At 35.3% G+C, this 27,278-nt stretch overlaps 1 pseudogene; it reads right to left on the bottom strand.

Annotated features, from left to right (window-relative positions):
• LOC122144592 lies at window positions 1–25,280 on the bottom strand (annotated as a pseudogene).
• Window positions 25,281–27,278: the final 1,998 nt, after the last annotated feature.

The raw sequence follows: 27,278 nt of genomic DNA, 5'->3' as shown, positions 1-27,278 counted from the left end.
ACACACACACACACACACAAACACACAAACACACACACACACGTGATCTGATGAAGCACATTTTTCACGACGTATCTGCCGTTTACTCAGCATCTGACAACATTTTGACATCAAAATAGAAACCGGACAACTTCAAACTAAACCTGATAAACTGGGCTAATGAATAGTTATTATTCATTCACAAAGATTGTTTAAAAATTAATGCATCATAGTTAGTACCCTCATTCTGTCAGCGCGCTCCAACTTAAGTCTATTTCCACTGAATCTTTAAACACGCGGGCGGCTTGTTTTCACGCGATCTCGAGATGCATTTAGGTGCAAACGTACCGTTATAGACACAATCATACGTCTTCACTGCCAGTGTTTTGCCTCGAGCTCCTTACATTTTGTTCTTGACACACACGACTCTTTGTGTAGGTTCTGTATAGTTCAGAACCCATTTGATTCAAGCATTAGAGAGCTTATAAAAATTTCAGATGTTTAACGATATGCTTAATGTTCTGGCTCGCTCTGGCTTTAGAAATAGCCACGTTTGCTTGCAGCTCCTTTAAACAAAGAAACCTTCAGCAGCCGAACACATTAAAGCCCAGACTGCTCGAGGGTGTAATAGCGTTTTCCTGCCAGGAAAGTCTCTCAAATGCAATGCCTTCAGAACGCCACTCCCATCATCCTTCATGTAACAAAAGAAATAAACACAAAACTCCCGCCTAGTATACTGCTAACTGCATACAACATGGTGCTATAAGGAGTGAAAAACGTCTTTAGAAACAACAAGGTTGAAATGAAAAACAATCCAAAAAAATAGACCCCCGGCCCCTGACGAAGTAAGCACCACGCTGCAATCGTCATGAGATAATGACACACACTGCACCAGCAGAGGGGCGGAGCCTGCGTTCCGTATGCGTGAGGGCGTCCTCTGATTGGTGGTTTGGGTGGAACAGGGCGTGGCTCAGATCCTGCTGGAGTTCTTTGGGTTTCTGGTTTGATTACATTCCCCGTATAAACGCTGAGAGAGTGTATGAGAGTGTGTGTGTGTGTGTGTGTGTCGAGGGGCCGAGGGCCTGAGCGCGTGTCTCTAGTCCAGCGGCTCCTGCTTTATCCTGATGGGCGTGTTCATGGACTGACTCCGCCTGTCCTCGCGACACACAACGTACTCGCTGAACTGAGACGAGTCCACGCCGCCGCCGCAGGAAGCAGCCACGCTGAAACCCTTCTGGAAGAGACGCTCCAACACCTGAAACACACACACACACGGTCAAACATGACAGACTGAAGGACATCAGCATTAATAGTCAATTCAAAAAGTTTTCAGTAAAAATGTGACATATTATTGTGGTTTAAAACAACTGTTTTTTATGTGAATATCTGTTAAAATGTGATTTATTTCTGTGATCAAAGCTGGATTTTCAGCACCATTACTCCACTCTTCAGAAATCATTCTAATATGTTGATATGCTCCTGTTGAAAATGTTGAAAACAGTTGCGGTGCTTCATATATTTGTGGAAACCGTGATATATTTTCTTTTTCAGGATTCACAGGTGAATAGAAAGTTCAAAAGAACAGCATTTATTTAAAATAGAAATATTTTGTAACTTTATTATATCCTTTATTGTCACTTCTTGGATCAATTTAAGGCCATCCTCGCTGAATAAATCTATGAATTCCTTTCATTAAAAAAAAAGCACTACAAAATGACAAGCAAACAATTAAACAGTACTTCTCATATGCTGAAAAAATAAAACAGAATAAAAAAAAATCCTGGCCAAAATATATTTTAAAAAATATTCTAAATATATGTGAAGCTAAACAAAATTTATTTTGAAAAACAAATAAACAAAAAAATAGTTTTGAGAAACCTTCATTCACCAAAATATTTAAGCTAAATGCAAAAGTCCACATGGAACAGTCAAAACTTGACTTTAGGATTTTATAATGTTTAATTTATGTTTTTTATATATTTGTAATGTAATTTTCTCCTTTTTTTTTTTTTTTTTGGCAACATTCTAAAGCATGTTCCTCACTGACCTTTTATTAAAATGTGTTTATATTTTTTCCACGCGTTATAAGACAACAAATAAAGTTTTTCTTAAAATGTGATATATGTGTAAGTATTTTTTTGTATTGACATATATAAAGGTAGAAAATTTATTTGCAAACGTGTGCAGTAGAAAATAATATCACGTAAAATATATTCTGAAGCATATTTTAGCAAATATTTGTTTGGCCATTTCTGGAATATTTTGAAATATATATTAAAAAAACCAATTTTTTCTGAAGGTGGTTTATTTAGGAGACTTGCTCAGAAACACAAAACAAATGGGCTTTATACACTATAATAAGAGTGACTATTGAGCATGAAAAAAATGCTAAATATTCATAACTCGCAGAAGTGAACCTGCTTGACTGCATTCATATGCATTGTGAACTGCATCCGTCTGAAGCCGGAATCAGACTTTCCCCGGTGAGTTTGGAAAACTGCTTTCACACCAAACAAACAAACTGAACACTGAAGCTTGAAAATAAGCCTGACATCAAGCTCACTCATCTGAGCCTGCTCTGTTTCACAGAACCCTCCAATCACTCATGTTAAAGAATCAGATTCATGATGACATTGATGACACAAGGGGAAGCGGGAATCTCTCACAGGAGCGTCACGTGTGTGTCTCACTCCTGGCAAAGACAACCCAGAACAGGACACACACACACACACACAGACACACACACACACACACACACAGACACATGTGTGTGTGTGCGTGCGCTGCTTGTGCGTGCATGCGTGGTGTGCGTGCGTGTCTGTGAAGTGAGTGAGTGTGTGTGTGGTGTGTGTGAAGTGTGTGTGTGCGGCGAGTGCGTCACCATATTCACTGAAGTGAGTGAGTGAGAGAGAGAGAGAGTGGCTCTCGTGTATCTGTGGCACGTCTGTCAGTTTGATGGAGGTTCACCAGCGTCTGTGTTGATCCCGGTCCTCCATCACTGTGAGATATGGACGGAGCCGGACAGCTTCAGCTTTGGGACACTATGAGTGTGTGTGTGTTGGCTAAATGTTTTTCCTCTCTGAAGCGGTTCCCGTCGTCCTCTCACTCTCTCACTGTCTCCAGTCTCACTCCAGACTCTGTCAATCTCTCTCTGTCTCAGCGCAGGTGCGTTCACTTGTTCTTACGTCCCAGACGTTCATTCATCTGCTGTGATTTTTCACTCTCAGCTGGTTTATTCGTTTTCTTCTCTCACTTTTTCAAGCTAAACAAGTTCGTTTTAAAAGCTGAAGCTAAGCTTTGCTAGTTGGTTTGGAGCAAAAACAGTTCTATTTTTATATCGAGTGCAAATCTAGCCATTAGTGTGCGTTTAGTTGTAAAAGAAGTGAGCTTAATTGTACTGAATGTGCACTTGTAGTGTACTTCAAATCTTACAACTGTACTTGTGGATAATGAAATAAAAGGCCACTTAAGTGTACTTAAGACATTTTCATGACTGTTTCTTAAGCACACTATAAAAAAATGTAATTAAATATTTAAATATTAAATATTTTAGTTCTTGTAATATTTTGCTTCATTTTTATTTATTTATTTATTTATTTTTCAGTTAACATGTATTTTATTTAAAGTAACAAAAAAGTACTTTATGGTTTTAGTTCAAGTTTAACTATAATAACCTGCTTTTAATAATGTCAAATAAAAGTTTTACTTTGAAGTAGACACAATTTTAATCAAGTATGTTTTAATATTTTGTCCATTGCTGTTAAAGAAGTACGTTTATTTTGGTGCGGAGGTTGAGTTAACATAAGCACATGTAAAGTATATAAATTTAACTGTAAATTTTATATTACTTTTTAAGTTAACACAATTTACACACACATAGTGTATACATATCTGTGTGTGTGTGTGTGTGTGTGTGTGTGTGTGTGTGTGTGTGTGTATACATATACACATGATATACAAGTTCAATAGAACTTACATTAAAGTATATTTTAGTCAGTATACTTTAACCACATTTCTGAAACAATTAGAATTAATTATGAAATAACATGGGTACTTAAGTGGCTCAAGATAGCGCTCTTAAGTTTCAAACTAATTGCATTCAACATAAATTTCAACTTTAATACATTTTCATTTGATTTTGCAATATAGTGTGTGAAAACACATTAATTCAGTTTGCTCACTTTCTTAAGCTTAGTTCTTTTTAAAATATATTATTTCCATATTAATTAAAGTGTACAGTGTGTTTTTCACAAGGGTGTTCTTTGGCATATTATTTTTATTATAAATCAGGTTTTACGATTCTTTTGAGGGCCATTTGGTATGAACCCACCACACACACACACACACAAACTGGTGTAAACTCTCTTAACGAGCGCCGTCTCTGTCTGTGTGAGGTGAGGTGTGGCTGGTTAGTGGCCTGCAGTGATGTTTCCAGCCAGTAACCCGATCACAGCTGTATTGTGTCGAGAAGACCGAAAGGTATTTACTGTATTCATTCACACAATAATGAGTCAACCCGACATCGAGCATCCTGTTCATAATCACTTCAGCAAAGAGAAAAACAAACCTTTACACCAACATCCGCCCCAACTGGGCTGCCTGTGTGCTGCCCGTCTAAAAAGACTAAAGAGGGTTTCATAATACAAGCAGCACTCGCTCTCGAGGTCTCAAGGTCACCGACGCAATAATCACAGTGAGGGTTTCATAATAATAATTAGAGAAACACACTACAAAAAATAATTTTCTTCTTCACCCTTTAAAACAAAACACATTTACCTGAAAATAAAATTGTAGGAATGAGACTTATTTTTATTATAGTGATTGTAAAAACTGAAAAAACTAAAATTTAAAACTATATATATATATATATATGAAAAAAACAAAATACATATATTTTAAAAAAATTTTTTTAGCTATTCTTTGCAAAGGCAACATTTCTCATTTTAATTTAGTTCAATTTGGATGATTTAAAATAACTAAAACTAAAAATGAAATAAAATTTTTATAAAAAAAATTACTAAAAATTACTAAAAATGACAAAAAAAAAAATGTACCCAAAATTTAACTAAAATTAAATGCAATCAAAAATACTAAATATTAATTAAAACTATAATCTTATTGTGTAATAATTTGTATTATTGTTCATTTTTGTACCTTACACAGAAAATTTCAATGCTAGGAAATAAAAAAATGTGGCAATTAACACTGAATTAAACGTGAAATTTTGATGTAGGAAGACAATGTTTTGTTTTTGTTTTATTTACAAATTCAAAAAAATATTTTATATAGTACACCCATTCTTTCTCTCATTTTAAGCCTAAAATGTAAACAAATAATGAGATTTATGGTTAAATTTTTTTTTTTTTAAAACAAACGCAGTTTGGCTCCTTGAGTTATAAGAATATTTCAGTTTTTTTTTTTATCGGAGAACAAGCCAAATATTAATTCATGAAAACATGTTTTCTGCAATGCATTAAATGCTAAAGTGGCTCTGCTCCAATTCCTAGTGAGCTGCCTACATAGATAACACTTTTAAGACATCACAGGTGCATTCCAATGTGAGGACTGTTTCAAAACATAGACAGCAACATTATTCCGTCTCAGTTTACAAATCTAAAGCAGCATGACATGCATCCTTCATCACTAAGCAATCAGGAACGCACTGTGAAAAGAATCACAAACTGATCAATATGGTGTATGATTGTTAGAGAAATGTTGATTATCAATATACTGAGAAGTAAAACTGTTCAGTCTAATCAAAAACAGAGTGTTTTACCCATTGTTTGTGTGTTTATGAGATATTTATGCATATTAGCAGCATTATGCATCATTCGTGTAGCCAACCAGTGTTGAGTATCTCTAATGGACTTGTGAAAGAGATGCATGGTAAAGTTAGCAAGCTTCAGAAACAGACAAACGAGCTTCTGTTATCGGGAAATAAAAAGACTGCTTCATCGCTTCACAGAAATGCACCAGTTTTTTTAGAAAAGAAATAGAGCCTCGAGCGAGCAAACAAGAGGGCAGACAGAAAGGGGACATGCTCTTACTGGTCACACGGAAGATGATGTTGTGTTATAGTTGATTGCAGCCAATTAATTCTATTGCAAGCCATTTAGAAATCTATAAAAGAAGCATAAAGGGGTTGAGGCTGTTTGAGAAAGTGTAAGTATGGTATTAAAAAATGCAATTACGTGTATTTTCAAACCGCTCTGGGCGTTGTTACGTTGGAGTCTTTTTTAAAAGGGAAGCGCTGTGTCTTAAAAAGGAGAAACCTGTAAATTATGCATTTCATTTTCTAGCCTCTCTTTTCTTCTCGCTCTTGTGTTTTGTTTTTGAAGGAGGTGAAAAAAATATGGATGCACACGAAAAGGCGTTTTTGTTTTGGCACGTTTTGCCGACCCTGAGGGGGCGCGCTGGTGAGGTGTGTGTAGTAAAGTGTTTGTTTGAAAATACAGCCTTGAGCACTCGTTTTCATTATATATCATCAGCTTTAACATGCATGGGTGGTATGTGATGATATATTTCATGACTACAACTCTGGAAACTAGAAACCGGTTAAAGTGGTCTGGAACCAAATAAAATATCCCCTTTAGAGGTCTTATATGTTTACAGACATTTACATGTATGCATTATCCAAAAAAGACTTATAGTGCATTCAGGGAATATACACTTTTTTTTTTGTTTTACCTAACATGTGTGCCCTGGGGAATCAAAAAAAAACACAAACCCGAACCTTTGCACTGCTAAACGCAATGCTCTACCACTGAGCCACAGGAACGCAGAATGCTATCAATCAAAAACAAAAGCAGGACACAGCGCAACATTTAGGCAGATGCTTTTATCCAACATGACTTACATTGCAATGGTCAGAAATAAATTCTCAGAAATATGTCTGACAAATGACTAAATAGTCCAACAATAAAAAAATAATGCAACATGTGCAGAATCTAAAGTAAACAACTCCACGTGCCACACAAATATCACTACTCACATGAAAGTGACAATAACATGCTGCAAAGCTAATGATATGATACTCTCATCAGCTCAAAAAATACATCATGCACATACAAATATTGGGTAAATAGTTTAGTTTTTCTGAGCAGCTATGCATTCTGGGGATTGCCCTTCACCCACGCATGCAAGATACATTCCAGCTTTGAGGTCTTCTTTTTTTTTTTTTTTTTTAAGAAATTAATGCATTTTTTATTCAGCAAACTATTTAGCCAGAATTTATATATTTATTTTAATTTTATTTATTTATTTCTTAGCTGGCTCATACACTATGTTCAAAAGTTTCGAATATTTATATTTTTTTATGAACTAAATGTTTTATGAAATAAATACTTTATGGGGCAAAGATGCATTAAATTGCTCAAAATGTATTTTTTATATTATTACAAATCACTACATTTCAGATGTTCTTTTGAACTTTCTATTCATCTGTGAATCCTGAAAAATAAAATGCATCACAGTTTCCACAAAAATATTGTGCAGCACAACTGTGTTCAACATTGATAATAATCAGAAATGTTTGTTGAGCAGCAAATCATCATATTAGAATGATTTCTGAAGATCATGTGGAACATGAAGACTGGAGTAATGATGCTGAAAATACAGCTGCACATCACAGAAATAAATTATATTTTAACAGATATTCTCATAGAAACAGCTGTTTTAAATTATAATAATATTTCAAATTTTTTACTGTATTTTTAAATAAATAAATGCAGCCTTAGTGATTTTGTTGATGCCAAAACTCAAGACACTTTTTAGTTTAATAATCACGCAGTTAAACATTTAGACAGTATGACAACTATTTATTTCAGCATTATTCTGTTTTTTTAAACAGCGCCCACATTAAACAACCACGCCTCCACTGAGCAGATGAAAACGTGGATAGCGTGATGTTAAAAACATGCAGGAATAAAGCGACTGAATGAAATTACCCATGCGATGTCTCAGACAGATAAGAGCAGCACCATTAGTGACTGTAAAGCAGCAGATCTCATTACCTGCACCGAGTTCAGTCTGCAGTAGCCGTTCAGGGGGAAGCGGATGACGTGGGTCGGGTCCTGGTTCCAGCCAGCGTTGACCGAGTTACACATGACGTCACCGGTCTCGGGGAAGATCTCCTCGATGAGCACCTTCTCCCCGCTGAGGGCGATCCGCTCGCCGAGGGGTCAGGGGTCACGCGGACCACCAGGCAGTCGCAGGGCTGCGCCAGACGCCTCTGCTAAGCCCGCTCCTGCTATGCCACCGCTCCAGCTCCTTGATCATCGGGGCCAGCTGGTAATAACGCGCCTCCTCGTACAGGAGACTGAAGTCCTGGACAGACAGACAGATGGATGCATCATCAAACTGATGAAAAGTGACAGTGAAGACAAAAGATTTCTATTTCAAATAAATGCTGTTCTTTTAAACTTTCTATTCATCTGTGAATCATGAAAAATAAAATGCAACACGGTTTCCACAAAAATATTGTTCAGCACGACTGTTTTCAACATTGATAATAATCAGAAATGTTTCTCGAGCAGCAAATCAGCATATTAGAATGATTTCTGAAGATCATGTGACACTGAAGACTGGAGTAATGATGCTGAAAATACAGCTGCACATCACAGAAATAAATTACAGTTTAAAAGATATTCACATAGAAAACAGCTGTTTTAAATTATAATAATATTTAACAGTTTTTACTGTATTTACTGCAGCCTTGATGAGCAAAAGAGACTTATTTTAAAAACATTTCAAAATCTTATCAACCCCAAACTTTTAAATTTAAGTGCAAATGTATTAAAATAATATAAAGTATTTTAATAAATGTAACTTTTTTTATATCTTGATTATTAATATATTTTAAATTGTTTTTATATATTTTATTTTATACTTTAATATATCTTGTATATTAATATATTCTAAGTATTTTTTTTAAGCATAAACCTAATAGGTTTTTTTATTTTTTTTTTTTTATTCAAGATATTTAGGAATAATATCTGAGAAAAACTTGCTTGTCATAAAATAAATCTCAGTGCTAAAACACTGGTTAATCAGATCGGATCCTGTAACGTACAGTAGATGGAAAAGCACTTTATTTACTTCTTTCAGCACTAGAAATGTGACGGACAGTTTTTGGAATTTTTGGTAGAAATAATAAACCAATTCACAAAACCATGAAACTAACAAAGATGGAAGAAGATACAAAGGATTCAGACTGCATCCATAAAATGAACAATAAATAATATGCAAATTTTTAAAAATCTTTTTAAAGTACAATAAACAAACTAGATGTGCATCCTTTTCTTAATTTTGTTTAATTTTTCAGAAAACAAGACTTAATATCTTTTTACTGCAATTTTACTTTTTACTGCAATTTTACTTTATAAATAAATGCAGTTTATTTAAGAATGTTTAGATATTCACACTAGAAGAAAAAAAAAGCATTGAAAATGCATGCAATATAAGTTTTAAAAATATATTTTGAGATTGTTTGAAAACATTGCAAGTGGACATAATAAGGGGGGAAATAGTTATGAATACATATAACTTTGGCTTGGACATGTTTGTAACCTCAATATACGTGGATTTAGCTCTTTTTTTTGTCCATGTATAGATGTTTACACTTTCTAAAATGAATTAAAATAAAAGTGGTGTTTCCCCATGCAGAATTGCAGGACAAGTTGCACTCTGAAGTTTAATACTTAATGAGATAGTGATGATATTACTGCAAAAGCTGCTAATAAAGCAAAAAACAAATACATTACATAATAAAAATAAGACAATAAGTGAATGAATCTTTTTAAAAGCAGTGCGATGGGGTGCAGGGTGGCATGTTTTGCTCAGAGGGGTATCAACGCCGCCCGCGGGGGCAACAGTGACAGTCAGACGTTTTTGGCCGGGATCTCTGTGCTCGTTGGAGCCCCTCAGTGACGGAGCTCCAGGCTTCAGCATTTCTTTATCCAGGCAGACAACCAGCAGACTGCCAAACGCTCGCTCTCTTACTTACTGCTCGGGGATGTCTTGCCAGGGGTTTTTTTAGCCCCTTTCAGTTTTCCCTTAATTTTCCCACACGAGTTACAGATTGGTGCTATTTCTTCCTCGACTCTCCATCACGGAGCGGGAGGAGCCGAGTGTGTGGACGCAGGGAGGAACAATGTTGGAGTTCAACTGAGGATACGGCTGTGTGCAACGTCTGCCGGAGTAATCTGACACTGAAGATTGATATGAACAGTCATGAAGTGCACACACAGCCGGAATAGTAACTAAACTACATGACTAATTGTACATCACACAGTATTTCTCTGCAGTGTGAAAACAAAGAACACCCCGCCAGAGACGGAGTCAACCGTTAGACGACACCAGACAGTTATTACACTACTTATCACAAGCTAGAGCTCTGTGAGTTGGATATAATATAGTATATTCAACTTTATCCACCTATATGCAATTAACTCAAGTTATTATAGTGAGTGCCTGCAGCACAAAAGCAGTCTTAAGTCTCTGGGGTCATTTGTTGTGTAATGCAACGCACCAAAAAACATTGTATGGGTCAAAATGATAGATTTTTCTTTATGTCAAAAAATCATTAGGATATTAAGTAAAAGATCATGTTCCATGAAGATATTTTTGTAAATTTCCGTACTTGCAACTAGCTATCAAAACTTAATTTGTTGATTAGTAATATGCATTGCTAAGAAAATTCATTTGAACAACTTTAAAGGTGATTTTCTCAAGATCTTTGATTTTTTTGCACCCTCGATTCCAGATTTTCAAATAGTTGGTATCTCAGACAAATATTGTCCTCCTAACAAAACACACATCAATGGAGAGATTATTTATTCAGCTTTCAGATTATGTTCAATTTCCGAAAAATTTGACCCGTATGAATTGGTTTGGTGCTCCAGGGTCAACGTATACTCCTATAGCTGCTTGATTGTTATATTGTTGCAAAAGGGTAAACTATATTTTTTGCCCCAGCTTAATGTGACAATAAAGGCATGAAGGTATTAAAGATATTATAACAACATCAACATAATGATTCCTGTAAAGCGTTGCTTTTAAACAATGTTGTATTGTGAAAAGTGACATACAAATAAAAATTCCAGCACAAAAACAATGTAAAAAAAATGATTTTCTTAGTATTGCTGTCCTGAACAAACTATCTAGGCAATCTTAATTCAAGATATTAATTTTAAGAATTTATCTTATTTGTGGAAAAAGGAATCAAAAAGGTACTGTCTTAAAACAAGACAAAAAATCTTCCAGTGGCTAGAAAAATAAAACGTTCTTTTTCTGTTGAACAACTCACTTAATTAATTTATTTTATTTTATGATTATTATTATTTTGAGAAAGCGAGACTTAATATTTTATGTCATTTAAGTTTTTCAAGTAAATGCCGATATATTTTTTTTTTTTTAGAAAAAAAAAAAGATTTTTTTTTTTTTTGCAGAAAATATGTTTTTAAAATACATGCAAAATGTCATACAATATAAATGTACAAAATAATTACTTTAACTAATAATATTCTGTTTTTAATTAGCAATAAATATATATAATAGATGTTTATACTTTTCTTACTTTTGATACATTTTTCAGAAAAGACTTAATATCTCGTCATTTTACTTTTTAAGTAAATGCACCTTGATTTAAGAGTATTTAGATATTTGCACTGAAAACGAGAGAGAATACTGAGGAATGATTTTGCCCTTCACAGTGCAGATGACAAAATGCATGCGGTGCATCAGCGCTGGAGGGAACAGTGAGGTATTAAAAGATAAGGAGTGCGCCTGGGTCTCTTGTTTTTAAAGCAGCACTCATTCTTCTAAAGCTCTAGCTTCATGCAACATGCCGAAGAGCCCGATACAAGAGAGGGACAGAAGAAAGAAACCGAGCAGGGGCCAAAAAGAGCGGATAGAAAAACAGGACGATACGCTAGCCTCAAAGCCATGTTCAGGCGATTTTTTTTTCCGACAGGGCGCTGTGTGATCCAAAATAATGATCTTTCTCTGTCGCCCACCGGCAAGACAACATCTCTCAGACAGACAGAGAGAGACAGAGATATTCCCCCGTCTCCATCTAATACGAATATGAGATGACCATTTCTCTTTGATTTTGTCAAACACATGCTGATGTAGAGGTCAGATCCTTTGAACAGCAGCAGCATCATGCTTTTATTTATTCGAGCTTAGCAGCTGATAATCTCTGGTACAAATGATGCTTTTTCCATTGAGAGATGCAAAAATATTCAGCTTTAGCTCAGCATTCACATTGATTTAGCAAAACGAACGCCGCCGCGGGCCATGACAGTCACGATGCCTCACAGATAAAGACACGCTTAACACACGTTTCTGTCTGATTTCACACACGCTGATCAGCAGATCACAAGAGTCTAAACTGGGCTCTTTGTCCGACTCGAGAGAGGAAAACAAAGTGATATCCAGATCAAGATTAAAAGATTGTAAAAAATAGAGATTATTCATACTATATATTTAATTAAAATATTAGTGCTGTCAAAACCGATTAATCACGATTAAATCTACATACAAAATCAAAGTTATGTTGTGCATAATATAGTGTGTGTTCTGTGTATATTTATTATGTGTCATATTAGTGCACACACATTACAGTATGATACTTTGAAAATAATTTACATGTAGTGTACATGTTTATACTTTTATAAAATGATATTCTAAATAATATGTATAGGTATATAACACAAAACATATTTTTCTGAAATAATATACATGTCTTGTATATATATATGTATTATTCTATAATATATATATAATATATATATATAATAAACAACATACTACATATAAACAGAATACCTATATATGTAACACAAAAATTTTAGTTTGGATGTGATTCATTGCAAAAGAATCGTTTGACAGCACTAATATTTTATAAATATATATATATTATATATATATATATATCTATATTTATTTATATATTAGATATAATATATATATAAGTAAGTAGTAAGTGGTTTGTCATGACATGATCACAGCCAATCAGAAACATATTTTTTTTCTTTTTTTTGTCTGATTTATCTATGTGGATTTTTCGACCCATAATGTTCGGCACTAGGGCGGAAGCTACCAAAAACAAACAGAAATAAAAAATCAAACCGACCAACAATATGTTCTGGCATGTTCACTCAATTGTCATGATTGACATCTTATAACACAAAAAACTCACCAGTTGAAAGAGCTGCCTATAGACTTGTCATTTTATTTTGTGTATTTTTTTTTTGTTTTTTTATGGTTATGTGCATTATTGCATCTTGAAATGCATCAGACTTCAATTTGCAATGCACTGCATTCTCAGTATTGCCACAAGGGGAGCTACAGCAGACGTTAGTATAAAGTGTCTTTTTAACTAAAAAACTAACTTAGTTAACTAAAACTAAAGCCTTGAATTTTATTATAATATATTTTGTTACTTGAAATAAAATAAATGATAAGTTAAAAGTATTAAAAACTTAAAATTATCTTTTGTTTCGGAGTCCTAAAATAACTAAAAATAAAATAAAAATCAATAAAAACTATATAGACATATTTATATACATTATATATAATATATCAAGATAAAACCTATTATAGGGACATATATTATATACCGTATTAATATATATATATCAAATATTATGTAGAGAGAACATATTTAAAATAAAAATGACAAAAAAGCACAACAAAATTACTAAAACTAACATTAAAACGACAACAAAAAATTAAAAACATTCAACACATAAACAAAAACTATAATAGAATCTCAATGATACTAAAATAACAATTAACTTGTTGTATTAAAAATAACTAAAATTAAAATGGAAATAAAAATGAATAAAAACTATACAGACAAATTAAAAAAGAAATAACTAATAAAAATGAAAAAAAAAATTAACTATACAATAATAAAACAATTTAACAAAAATGTAAACAAAAATAGAAAAATAAAACTAATTCAAAATATTGATAAAAACTATAATAGCATCTCAATTATACTAAAATAACACTGATTTTGACTTGGTGTTATAAAAAACAATCTAAATAAAAAACTATCTAGACACATTAAAAACGAAAACTTATTGAAAATAGAAAACTGAAAAAAAAAAAAAAAAATTTTTAATGAAACCTATAACAGCATCTGAAAGATACCAAAATAACACTGGCAATGAGGTCATGTGAAAATAATGCAGCTTTTATCATTGCATACTGCATACTGTTCCACATACTATTCTGTAGCAGTATACAGCGTTTACTGTAGTACACTACATGTGCACACTACATTCTACTCCACTGAATCGAAGCTTCAGACAGAAGAACGCCGTTACCTTAAAGTCATCCGGCAGCAACAGTTTGCAGGTTCGCAGGAAACTGAGAATGAAGCGGAATATTTCTCCGTCCCTGTCGATGAAGTAATGCTGCTTTAAACTGTCCAGAACGATGGGCTCGGTTCCGTTAAACAGCCTGCTGATCCTGAAAATTAAAACACACACACACACACACACATACACACACACACACACACAGTTAATGGAGTGAGGCCAGCCTCCTTTAAATGCATGAAACAATTAGCATTTATTTTTCAATTTTATTAGTGGCCGGCCAAAAACGCATTAACGCTGGCTTCTGAAACAAGAGGCTTTAGGCGGATTCGAGTGGCTAAGAAAAGCATTTCAAGTCCTTTGCTGCTGTGAGATGAATACAGCGCTGGTTCATCATCTCACCAGTCACATGTCAATTAATAACTCACACATAATATCATGATGTCAGAAAGCTGGACAGTTGTAAAAAAGCCTGCAGATATGTAAACTAGACAATCACTATGCAACAAGTTTCCTGTGCAACCAAACATGAGGATGAAACTGTTTAAAGTCCAACAACTTCTTGTGATCTGGAATAAGGCCTGTTTTAATTATTGACCGATCGCAAAATCTGTATGAAGCGAACCTGAAGGAGAAAACGAGATATAGAGAAGGATAGAGAGATCTAGATCCACTCTTCTTATTGCTTTTGTTTTCTGCACTCTTGTACTTTTCTTACAACCTCTGCTAAGCAACTTTACAACACACACACACAAACAAAATCTTAATGTATTTTGTGCAAGTTTATATCATTTATTTGAACGATAGAAAGCAAAATCACACTGAAAGTAAAATCATAAAAAAAGAACAAGTTTGGAAACCTTTCAGTGATCAGTCCTTACAAGAACAAATTTTTCTTAGTGTGAAGAACATTTTATTTTTTTTTCACTATAAAGAATCTTTTGTGGAATGGAAAGTTTCTGTGGATTTAATGTTCTTCATGATTAAATGTTCTTCATGGAACCATCAATGCCTTTTTTTTTTAAGCAAGTTTGAAAAGATAAAACAACAGATCTGTGCTTGTCCAGCATTAATGAAACAGCATTTGCTTATATACATATATATATATATATATATATATATATATATGTATCATAACATACCATATATATATATATATATATATGTACTACATATAACTGCAAAAATATATAAACAAAAAAGTATACTTTTAAAATAATATTTTGATGCCTATTATAGTACAATAAAAAAGTATACTTTTAATTGTAAAAAAAAAATATATATATATATATATATATTTGGTTTTTATAATTTCAGAGTTAACTGCAAAAAAAGTAAATAAATTTTTTTTTTTATAAATAATATTTTTGTTTATTTAATACTTATTTTACAGCTTGTTATAATACAACCACCCCCCCCCCCAAAAAAAAATAAATAAAAAAAAAAAAAAAAATAAAATAAAATCAGTCAGGCTCTGTGAGTTGTTGGGATGCTCCCTACATAGGCTGCTCACTAGGTTTTAAAACAGAGTTTGTGTCCATAAACTAGACAAAAAGTGCAAACATTTTAAATACATGATAATATTTTCTTTTCTTTTTTTTTTGAGAAAAAGCTGGATTTGGAAAACCTGCCCTAACACAAGAAGTTAGCTATAAATCCGTTAACTCTGAAATCATAAGAATAAAACAAAGATATTTTTAATTTCAAAAATATTTTTTATTTTTTAAAATTTTACCATTTAATGCAATCATTAAAAAAAATGTTAAATTATAAAACAACAACAACAACAACAACAATTTTTAAAAAAATTTTTTTTTTATTTTATGCTTATTTTGATACTTACTAGAGTACAATAAAAAAACAAATCAGTCACTTGTGAGCTTCCATGATAGTTGGGATGCTCCCTATGTAGGCAGCTCACTAGGTTTTGGAACAGAGTTTATGTCCATCACTAGACAAAAAGTGCAGATGTCTCTAATACATTCTTCCACTAATCTACTAATCGTCTCATAACCGTTTACTATGCATGATACACAACATTTCAATGCTAAAACTATTATACATCACAAATGCCTTATTCAGCGTCCTTAAACACAGGATACCTGAAAATACCTTCATCTTTCTGTGTGCACTTCAGCTCTCTTTATGAACTCTGATACGATCAGCATTTCCTTCCGCTCCTAGCCGAGAGACAGCGCTATCGCCGCTCCGATGCAATCTCCTCTTTAATCATTGCTACAGTGTCTGGATCAGCTGACGGCCCTCCATAAGCACTAAGAAGACAAGCCGACTGCTTGTCAAAGCCTGTGTAACGAACAACAGCCGAGGTATAAAGACGTTTACTGTAGAACGTTGACTATTGACTCTGCGTAAGGAAGTGATTTGCAAACACAAACACAGTTCATTGAGCTCTGCCAGGTGCATGCACTTACAGACTGTTTCTTTCTTTAATGCACGATGAAATTCAGACTCTTCCACACAAGTCTACTCTATAGGCGTCACCTTATGCACTTTCTAAAGCTCTTGTCTTTTCTCTCTCTCTCTTTTCCCCCCTTTGGAAATCGATGCAAAATGCTTTATAAAAAACCAATACTCATCTCCCTGTAGCGCCTGCGGTCGTCCTTTCTCATATGGTCTTGCAATTCTTCCAGCTAGAATTTCACCATGCCCCTCCAGGCAAACACTGTTTTTCATCTGCACTTTTTTTTAAAAAGCAATTAAAATGCTGCCTGTTTTTCTTTTCTTCCTCCTCTCCCCCACCCGTCTCTCTCTCCATCTTTTCTCTGATACTCTCTCCCACATCCTCCTTTTCCTCTAAATCTCTGTGGCTGCGTTCACACAGCAGGGGAATATGGTTGTCAGTCTCATTCAGAGCAGTGAATACGGTTCAGTTTGATCATGAAGGAAAGAGACAAGCCATTTCTATAAACAAACGACTGGATTTTGAGAGCGGGTTCAGTCCATGTGTGAGGTATGAAGGCGATTCTTCAATTAGAGGCACTTCTGACTACTTGAAATCTTGAAAAATTAAACTTCTTCGACCTATGATTCATCTGTGTTGAAATATTTATCACATGAATAAAGATCTGGCCTTGATTAACCTTCAGCTGGATTTGAGTTTACAGTGTGCTGATGGTGACTTTTCACTTGTTGGAGAAAAAGATGGATTTGGAAAATTTGGCCTAACACAACAAGTTAGCTAGCATTCATATATATATATAATACAATTATAGATAGCTATATATAGAATATATATATATATATATATATATATATATATATATATATATATATATATATATATATAGTATATATATATAATTTTTTATTTTTTTATTTTTATGATTTCAGAGTTAACAGACTACTAGTTAACTCTGAAAACATTAAAATAAAAATTATATTAAAAATAAAAATACTATTATAAATACTAAAAGTAAATACTTGTTTATACTATTACAAATGCAAATAATAAATTAACTGAAAATATAATTTTAAAAATATAATATACATCCTTAGGAAGGCACAAAGTATAATTCTCCTGATTTTAACATTTCAAAACCTCTTAAAATTAGGGAAAAAAGTAATTAAAGATACAATAAAAATGTTTAAATTTATTAATGTTTTTTTTCTTATTTCATTTGTTATTATTTCAGAGTTAACTATAGTCATAAATTTTTTTATTTTTATGCTTTTAGAGTTAACTGAAATCATAAATATATATATTTTTCTATTATAAAAAAAAATTTTATTGACTGCTAACTAGTTAACTCTGAATCATAAAAATAAACAAATATTTTTTATAAATGTATGTATGCATGAATGTATGTGTACACACACACACACACACACACACACACACACACACACACACACACAAATACTAAATTAACTTGAAAAAAAAAGTTCTTAGGAAGGTACAAAGTAGGAAAATGTAATATATATGCATTTACTATCGGCTGTGTCTCAAACTGTCCTGTACATTCAGCAGTGGACTGGAGCAGATTCATTAACGCTGAAGTCAAACACCACATTATACTAAAAACCCACCTGAATGTCTGCCTGTATTCTGGGAAAAAAGATTTAAAGAAGTTGCATTTTTCAAGATTAAATAAGCAGTCAAGAGAGGACCAAAGGATCCCCGACGTGATCAATCCCAGACACTGAATGTGTGTGTGAACGCAGCCTGTTTCTCTCTCTTTATTGTCTGTTTTCTTTCAGTAAATCAGCGGCAGCACCTCTGTCAGGTGAATCTGTGTCTCTGAAAGACAAACGGGAAAAGAAACTCTGCTTCAGTCGCACACAGCATCTGTCCTGCCTGTCTTCCTGTCAGACTGTCTTCACTTCCTCTGTTAACAGGACCAGCCGTGTAGAAGAGAGATCTGACCGAACAAACACCAGTCTGACCTGTCACTGAGGTCCTGTTCACATCTGGTATTGATCCAAAAGCAAATTACGTGTGTCAATGCATGCAACACATCCAACTAGTTGAAAAACATGGAAAAGCCCTAAACATAAATACATGCACAAGACTTCACAATATATGCATGATTGTATGCATGCTTGAAAAAAAAAATAGCTTGCTTCCTAATCTAGTTGTCTAATAAACCTGACATTGTATATTATGAATATTGTTGGCTCTGTGACAAATTGCCTTTGTTCCACTTTGTTTAAAAGCGCCTGCATAAATGCATACGTTATTGTAAATGACTGACAGGTGAGTAGGTGGGTCCAGGATGGCAAGTCTACAAATCTAATCACGTATGCATTATGAGTGAGTCACAAAAGGCTTTGGATCCAATCTACCCTCTAAATTTAGCACTGAACACTTGTGATTGGACTGCATGAAACAGATATTAATTCCAGATGTAAACAAGTTCAGCTTCAAAGAGTCAAAACCTTGTGTTTCCTTTCCCTTTCACGAAAGTGAAACAAGTATTTTTTTTTTTGTTGTTGCATGCACTGAAACATTTTGAACTTATTTAAAATTATTTTTACTTTTTAATTTTAATATTACTATTGAATTCTTGTTATTTTGTGTGCATCCGTTTCATGCATTTTTATGCTTTTTTCTTTTGTTTCATGCATTTTTGTTATAATGCATTCGCATTTGCATTCAAAAAAAGTGTTTACAAATGATTTGCTGCTGAAATTCCAAATAAAAACATTTAATCACATGCACTTAAAAAAATTAAGATTTAAAAAGAGCAATAAAAAACTAATCTTTTGTTTGTTTCAGTAATTCTATAAAAGTGACGCAGGTCAACAGATCTGGCTATCTTCCTTCATAAGTGACCGATAACTTCAGCATGAACATTCACGACACACTTGACATGAGCTCACGATCACAAGCTGCTGTTCACAACCGCCCTCATGCTACCGATCTCTGTCAGAAAGACCCCACAGAACGAGCATGAAACTTTCATATGTCCTGTCACTTCAGCCGACTGAGCTGCAGGGAGATGAATGTTCACACATTAGTTATAAAGCGAGTTTCTTTTCCTGCTCTGCATTATTAAGGGATCAATCTATTAAAAGACACCATCAACTTGAGGTTCTTTAACTGGACTCTCTCAGCTGTCAGCTCGGCTTCTGAGGCTCAACGCTGGGAGAGTGTTTGTTTAACTGTCGCTGTGCCGGTGTGTGTTTGCATCCATGAGTGGGTTTCCTACTTGTCAGTGTGATTAGAGAAAGTGGGTGCTAATGTGTGTGGATGGTCAGTCTTTTGTGGACTCAAATGAAAGCAATTTCTGCAAAAAGTATTTGGACACTTAAGATACACTTAATGCATGAATGTCATTGCATTAGATTCGCAAAAATTTTTTGATGTTTTTGAAAGAGTCTTTTCTGATTATGAAGGCTGCATTTATTTGGTCAAAAATACAGTAAAAACAGTGGAATATTATTACAATTTAATCAGCTATTTTCTGTGTGAATATCTGTTAAACTGTAATTTATTTCTGTGATGTGCAGCTGAATTTTCAGCATCATTACTCCAGTCTTCAGTGTCACATGATCTTTCAGAAATCATTCTAATATGATGATTTACTGCTCAGGATCTTTCTAACATTATAAAAGTCTTTGTCACTTTTAAGTAATTTAATGCATAATTTCTGAATAAAGGTATTTTTTTCTTTTAAAAAGTCTTACTGACCCCAATTTTTTAATCTGTTGTTTTCAACACTCTTTTCACAAGTCTGTATAGTTTGAAATTATAAAATAACAAATCTAGTGTTGAAAATGAAGACAAAAACTATTTATACTCTGATATCTGCGTAAGCTTCATCCACTAAAAACACCAGCTGATTTAAAGACACTGAGACTTCAAAATGATGAAGAAAAGTGAAGTTAGTGAAGAGAAAAAAATCCTGCAGCATTGAGCAGATACAGAAACTCAGTTTGATACTGTTTCTAATGCAATGACATTCAGACATCTTTATGCATGACTTAAGTGAACAAGTTAATGAAATAGAACAATGATATTTACTTTATAACCACTGCTTTACCCATTAAAACACAAACAGATGAAAAAAAAAAAAGGTAACGCACAGAATCTATAATAGAAACAATACAAATTGTTGGTGCTAACTATACAGACTCAAAACAAACTGAACAAACTTTGCATTGTGTTTCAATCATAATACCTAAAAAGGTTTTTATCATCTGATCAAGTCCAATGAAATTCAATATTCGAAATGTTTCTCTCTCTGTTCAGAAATAAGACTTCATCTCACACTATGATGAAAGCAACGAATGCACCGCTTACATTTCTGTCTCTCTCCTAATAAAGTCACAATCGAGGATCAGACAGAGCGAGTCACAGGGAATTCTGATCACATTCACACGTCATCAGAACAGATAATTAGCCTCTAATCAGCTCTGATTGAGTAAACCACTCAGACTAGTACTGTATACTATCAAACACTCCATCAACCAATATCAAATACACAGTCTGAGGGCACTTTATTTAGCACATTTTTCTAATTAAATACTAAGAAAATGAACCAAAATGCAGATGCATTTGTGAATGTCTCAGTATTTGATGTGACTTTGCTTTGCTTTGCTTTACTGAGCTACACGAACAAGACCAAAGAGCATCTTAAACTTCATTTTATGCCAAAAAGAGTTCCTCAAAAAAAAAACACTTCAAGCTAAATGATTCTAACACTTCAAAATGGTTTGCATAATGTAAAAATGCTAAAAACATACATTTGCACACCCCAAAAAAAGCCAAAGTGCACATAAATAACGAAAAGCTGACTTCGTTTTGACATTAAACTTCTGACTGCATGCTTTTACGTACCAGGACAAGAGGCCAGGGGTCTTACCGTGAGTCTGGGTATTTGGTGAGGGTCGCCAGGCTGCTGGTGTACATGTGGCCACCCACGTCGATGTGAACGGGTGCGTTGGATTTGGTGAGCTGAGCCCGGCAGTGGAATCCCCTGCGCGGCCAGAGGAGAGACCGGAGACCGGGTCAGAGACAGGCGTGACATGCTTCTCCCTTCCTGGAAGCAGAGAAACGGGAAAGCCATGGAGAAATGATGCTGCTGATGCATCTTCACGGTGCCTTAGCGTCTCTCCCACCTTGAGCGTCTGTGCGAGTCTTATCAGATCGTTTTCTCATCTGCCCCATCGCATATTTAGCTTACAAATTATTGCCACAGCTCTAATGAAGTATGTTTGCATCTTTTCACTGGTGCAGCCCGAGGGCAGGATACAAGGATGTTTATTAATGCTGCAGAGAGAGGGAGAGGGAGAGAGATATGCGAGGTGTTCGCCTCCGGGGATGGGAAAGAGAAAAAAAAGGCAAGTTTCTAATTAAAGGTCGTGTTATGTGTTAGACGTGATATCCTCCGACACTTCAGCAACCAATCTGAACATTTGGGAAACGAGGGCATTGTGCGCGTTCACGTGGAACGCCAGGCATCACTTCCAACCACGAATCCGCTGTTAGTGAACTGAGAATCGCTCAACTTCCAGCATCACTTGGACCTCTATGATGCAATCATCTTCCAAATCCTTAAGAAAACTCTATATGCTGCATTTTTAAAATGCAATTTCTCTGTTTACATCTGGCAAATTCTAATGCACTTTTTTAATACAGGGACCACATCAAATGGGAACCACATACTGTGCTAATTTTTCTGTTCTGTGTTTGCTGGAAATTAAATCTTAAACTTGTAGTTGCATCTTGACCAGCTGGTCTACTAGCTTGAACTTTAATGCACAAATTGCATTTGTCAATGCATAGCCTTAAATTACTCTTTCACTGTTGTTTCAGAGTCTCATCTATGTTCTAGCTCTTTTCAGAGCAATGTTGCAACTTTGCATTGTGGCATTCTGTCAGTTTGGATAAATGCATCTGCTCAATGAATGCACGCCAGTGTAAAGGCTGGTTTTGATATGCACTTTACACTTTCTAGTGCTCAGAATAAATCTCTACTACTGTAAAGAGTGCAAGAGTGACTTTGATTTGAATCATCAAATGTGCATTCACACATGAACCCACTTTCCTCCTGAATTTCACTGGAAGATTGTCTACTGAAAAGACTTTAACTCTGTCCAAACCTAAAGGCTTGTTTATACAAGTTAGAACTTTACCTCACAATGCCCGGATCACGCAGGCCCACATGGAAATACGACTTAACCTATTCCAGTTGTCATAAGAAAGACTGCTTCATTGTGAACCTGGAGTTCAAAGGGATTTCAACGACAAGTTCTTCCATGCATTGGCTCATTTGCACGCCTGTTATTTTACCCATACATGGTAAACAGAAGGCGGTTGTTACAGGCTCCGCTCAGCTCCAGCGCTGGAGGCGATGCGCTCGAGGCAGACGGCAGAATTTTCCAGGGTGTTGCCACCAAGCCCTCAGCACTAATGTTCATTTAATACACAAGCAAGATGATACATTACAGATTCCATTGAAAGAAGAAAAAAAAAAGACTTAAGATGTTTTGGCATTTGAAGCTATCCCTCATCTCCATATAGCTACGGGTGTTGTAACCAAAAGCCCAGATATTAACACGGAGGGAATACAGTGGATCTGCCCCCTCTCTCTCTCTCTCTCTTTTTGTTAATAGGAGGGACCAGGTAGAAGAGTGAAGAAAAGTCAAGATGGTCAAGCTATCATATAAACATGAGGAAAATGACTCATGTTTATGAGCTCAAAATACTCCAGATCATAAAAATGCAACATATGAAAAATAATTACAGATTAGGTTTCCTCACAAAAACCCTCCTGCCTTCTGAACCTAATGTTTGGAAAACGTTCTGCGTTTGCTTAAATTTGATGCTTCATTTCGGTAGATAGTCTAGCTGCTTCCAAACCCATCCTGACCCGCTGGTTACTGGCTTGGAGTATCTTTAACTTTCATCCAATCCTCGGTTTCCCTGTCACCAAACACGCTTGTGCTAGACAGATAATAGAGGAATCTGTACAGTGCCTTTTCATGAAACGTTCGGAACACATACAATGAAATCAACACACACTTTTCCTGCTTTCTTTCTCCAGTTTCAGGTCGGTGCCCTACGGGTTAAAACTTCAATTCAGATCATTTCACAACATGGCGTCTCTTTCCCAGGTCCCAGCGATAAAGCTTCAGGAATGAGGCATATCCCCTCCTAATAACACAGGTTCTGGATGCCTGGGGTGTTTAATCAGGTTATGAAATCAGAAAAGAATGAACGCGTTTCAGGACGCGTCGCGTTCTCGCGGCGCTGCACTCATTCTCGTAAAAACCACAAAAGCACCATCACATGAATCATCTACTCTACATTGAGGTGAGATTTAAGCGGAAATGGTACCGTTTCAAACATCGTAGGTGTCCGCGCTCCGAGTCCGGTTCGATCAATCGGCTCCCAGATGAAGGTTCGCGTCAAGTTTCAATCCGATAAACGATCCAGCCTAGCTATTCTCTTCCTGTCCGGAGTGAAAATCGCGTCAAACTGCATTAAAACATGTCATAGGTGGATCGCGAAGGGTCTGGGCGACTATAGCGCGCTGCACTGCTGCTGTCTGGACGCGTTCAGAGCTCGAGCGCAAAAGCGCGCAGGACTATCTTACCTTCTCCAGGAGACCAGAGCTCTCCTTCCCCCTCTTGATCTTCTTATTTCTTAATACTCTGATTCGGTCGCGTATATCAGCCTCGCCACTGTCTTTTCTGGCCACGGTGAATCTGCTGCTTTGCTTATGGGCAGAAGGAAGCCAATAATCCGTCTCTAAATCAGAGCAGAGCCGAAAGAAGAATTCTGGCTCCAGGCTGCGCAAACGCCTCTGGGGCCACGGGATTAGAGGACAATTAACTCAAACCCGAGCAGGCTCATTGGAACAGATGCAAACCCGATATTCCCCTCGATTATTTAGCCTCGCGCTCTTTCGCAAAGTAAAAATAGCTGGCGAGGGTTTAAAGTTCAGCGCATAACGGTTTACGCATCAGCCAAGTGTCACCACGCCGTTCCTGAGACTTTGGAGAGGCAGAAAGGCTGATTTTAATCATTGTCATTTCGTCTGATGTAATATTCCCCCAGGCTCTTTCACAAAGGCAACACATTTTCCTTCCCTGAACGAGTAAAAGTCTCTCTTCGCTCGCGCTAAAACGGGAGGCGCACTGGAACTTGTTGATAAAGTGGTGATAAAAGACGCGTTTTCTTTTTACAAAGAGAAAATCTGGATCTGGTGCTCATGCACGCGGCGCTTTCCCCCCTCACTCCTCTCTGTGCTCTAATGTCAGTGAGAATTGTAATGGCAAATTTCCTGGAGGCCATTAAAAGCAAATGACGTCTGGACATCATTCACTGTGCGCCCTCACAGTCCGCCCGCAGCCAAATGCGCCATTTCAATTATTGCGCACGGCTAGATGGAGATGTCTGCTGCTGCAGGATCTCCCGTGCAAACGGGGCAGACGCGCGCACAACGTCGGTTTAAACCCACACAAATATAATCGTACACTTCTCGCGCCGGATTTTCATTTATTTAACAGCAGGCAAACAAATAAAGACAGTTGTGTTGGGCATCAGCTGTGCCGGAGCGCGCCCCGCCGCTTTCCCCCGCGCAGGTACCCGATTATTTATTTATCTGAATGTTTGTTTATTTGCGTGTAAATAAGTGTGAATAATTGATGCTGCGTTGAGACCCGTAATTACTGTGGAGCTCGCATGAAGGACTGATGCTGAACGACGCGTTCCGTGATGTTTGGCGCCCGCTGGTGTCCGTTCATAGGAATGACAGATTTCAAAGAGTAGAATAGAACATGATGATTAATTTTATTACAGTAATAGAATGGAGGTACTTCCAATAAGGAAAATATAGAATTAAATTAAGCAATTTAGAATGCTTGTCACATTTCTATCCAACTTCTGTATAATGTCTGTGTCAGTTTCTATATAGACACAAACATTAACATCTCTCAAGTACAAAAATACTACAGCACTTTACATTTACAAAATGCTACTGAGAACATTAAACCTTTTGTGACAACATGCCCCAACAGTAACACATGTTGTCACACTATATGGGGTAAGTTGTCACAATTGGAACCTGTTATCATAGGAGTTTGAAGAGTAAAACAATTATGAAAGCCAAAAATGTAAGATTTATGACAGATCAGATGTATAGAATAGAGGAATGATAAACAAAGACAGATCTACCTGACTTCCAATAAGGAAACTATATAGAATTAAATTCAGTAATGCAGAATAATCTGCTGGAGCTATTCACATTTTGATTCAATTTCTGTATAATGTCTGTATCAGTTTCTATATAGTCACAAACATTAACATCTCTCATGTACAAACAAAATACTACAGCACTTTACATTTACGAAATGAGTTCATTGAACCTTTTGTGACAACATGCCCCAATAGTAACACATGCTGTTACATTATATGGGGTAAGTTGTCACAATTGGAACCTGTTGTTATCATAGGAGTTTCAGCATATTTTAAAGAGTAAAACAATTATGAAAGCCTATAAAAAATGCAGAATTCTTAATATATAATGCTTATGTAGTGGTGTTCTGCAGTGATCATGGCAATACAGTTTCAGTCAATTTAGAAAAACTGTTTAGTTCATTAAACACATACTGACTTTTTGTGACAACATGCCCCAACAGTAACACATGTTGTCACACTATATGGGGTAAGTTGTCACAATGGAACCTTCCATTATTGTAGTTTCAGCAAATTTTAAAGAGTAAAACAATTATGAAACAACAATGTGTATGACACACTGGATGTAAAAAAAAAAAAAAAAGTAGAAATATTAAAGCAAGCAACTAGCCCCGACTTCCTAATGCATTAATAATAATACATCATTTTTCAGTTCTGTTCTGCAGTGCTCATGGGAATGAAGTTTCAGAGGTAATTTCTTTACTACTGAACATTTACAAAATTCTACTGAGGTCATTAAACACATGCTGACCTTTTGTGACAACATGCCCCAATAACAATACATGCTGTCACACTAAATGGGGTAAGTTGTCACAGTGGAAATTAAAATATGATTGTTATGCAGAGCTCATGGCAATAAAGTTTCAGAGGCAATTTCTTCACTACTTTGGTTTTCATCAACATAACACACATTGACCTTTTGTGACAACATGCCCCAATAGCAAAACATGTTGTTACACTATATGGGGTAAGTTGTCACAATGGAACCTGTTGTTATCAAATGAGTTTCTTCAAAATTTAAAGAGTATAACAATTATAAAACTCAGCATTTATGATTTATGACACATCAAATGTTAAAAAAAATAGAAATATTAAAGCAAACAACTAGTTTCCTAATGTATTAATAATAAAATATCATGCTTTAGCAGTGCTGTTCTGTAATGGCAATAGAGTTTAACTGATTTGAACTGATAATCATCTGTTAACATATGAAATGCATAAAGCAAGAATATTTTTTCAAAACAACTGATTACAGAAGTAGGAAAGCGGAGTGATCCTGCAGGTATCAGACACATACAGAAGAA

This window comes from Cyprinus carpio, unplaced genomic scaffold, assembly GCF_018340385.1.
Source record: "Cyprinus carpio isolate SPL01 unplaced genomic scaffold, ASM1834038v1 S000006731, whole genome shotgun sequence".
NCBI classification, from domain to species: Eukaryota; Metazoa; Chordata; class Actinopteri; order Cypriniformes; family Cyprinidae; genus Cyprinus; species Cyprinus carpio.
This window is presented reverse-complemented; position numbering and strand designations above follow the sequence as displayed.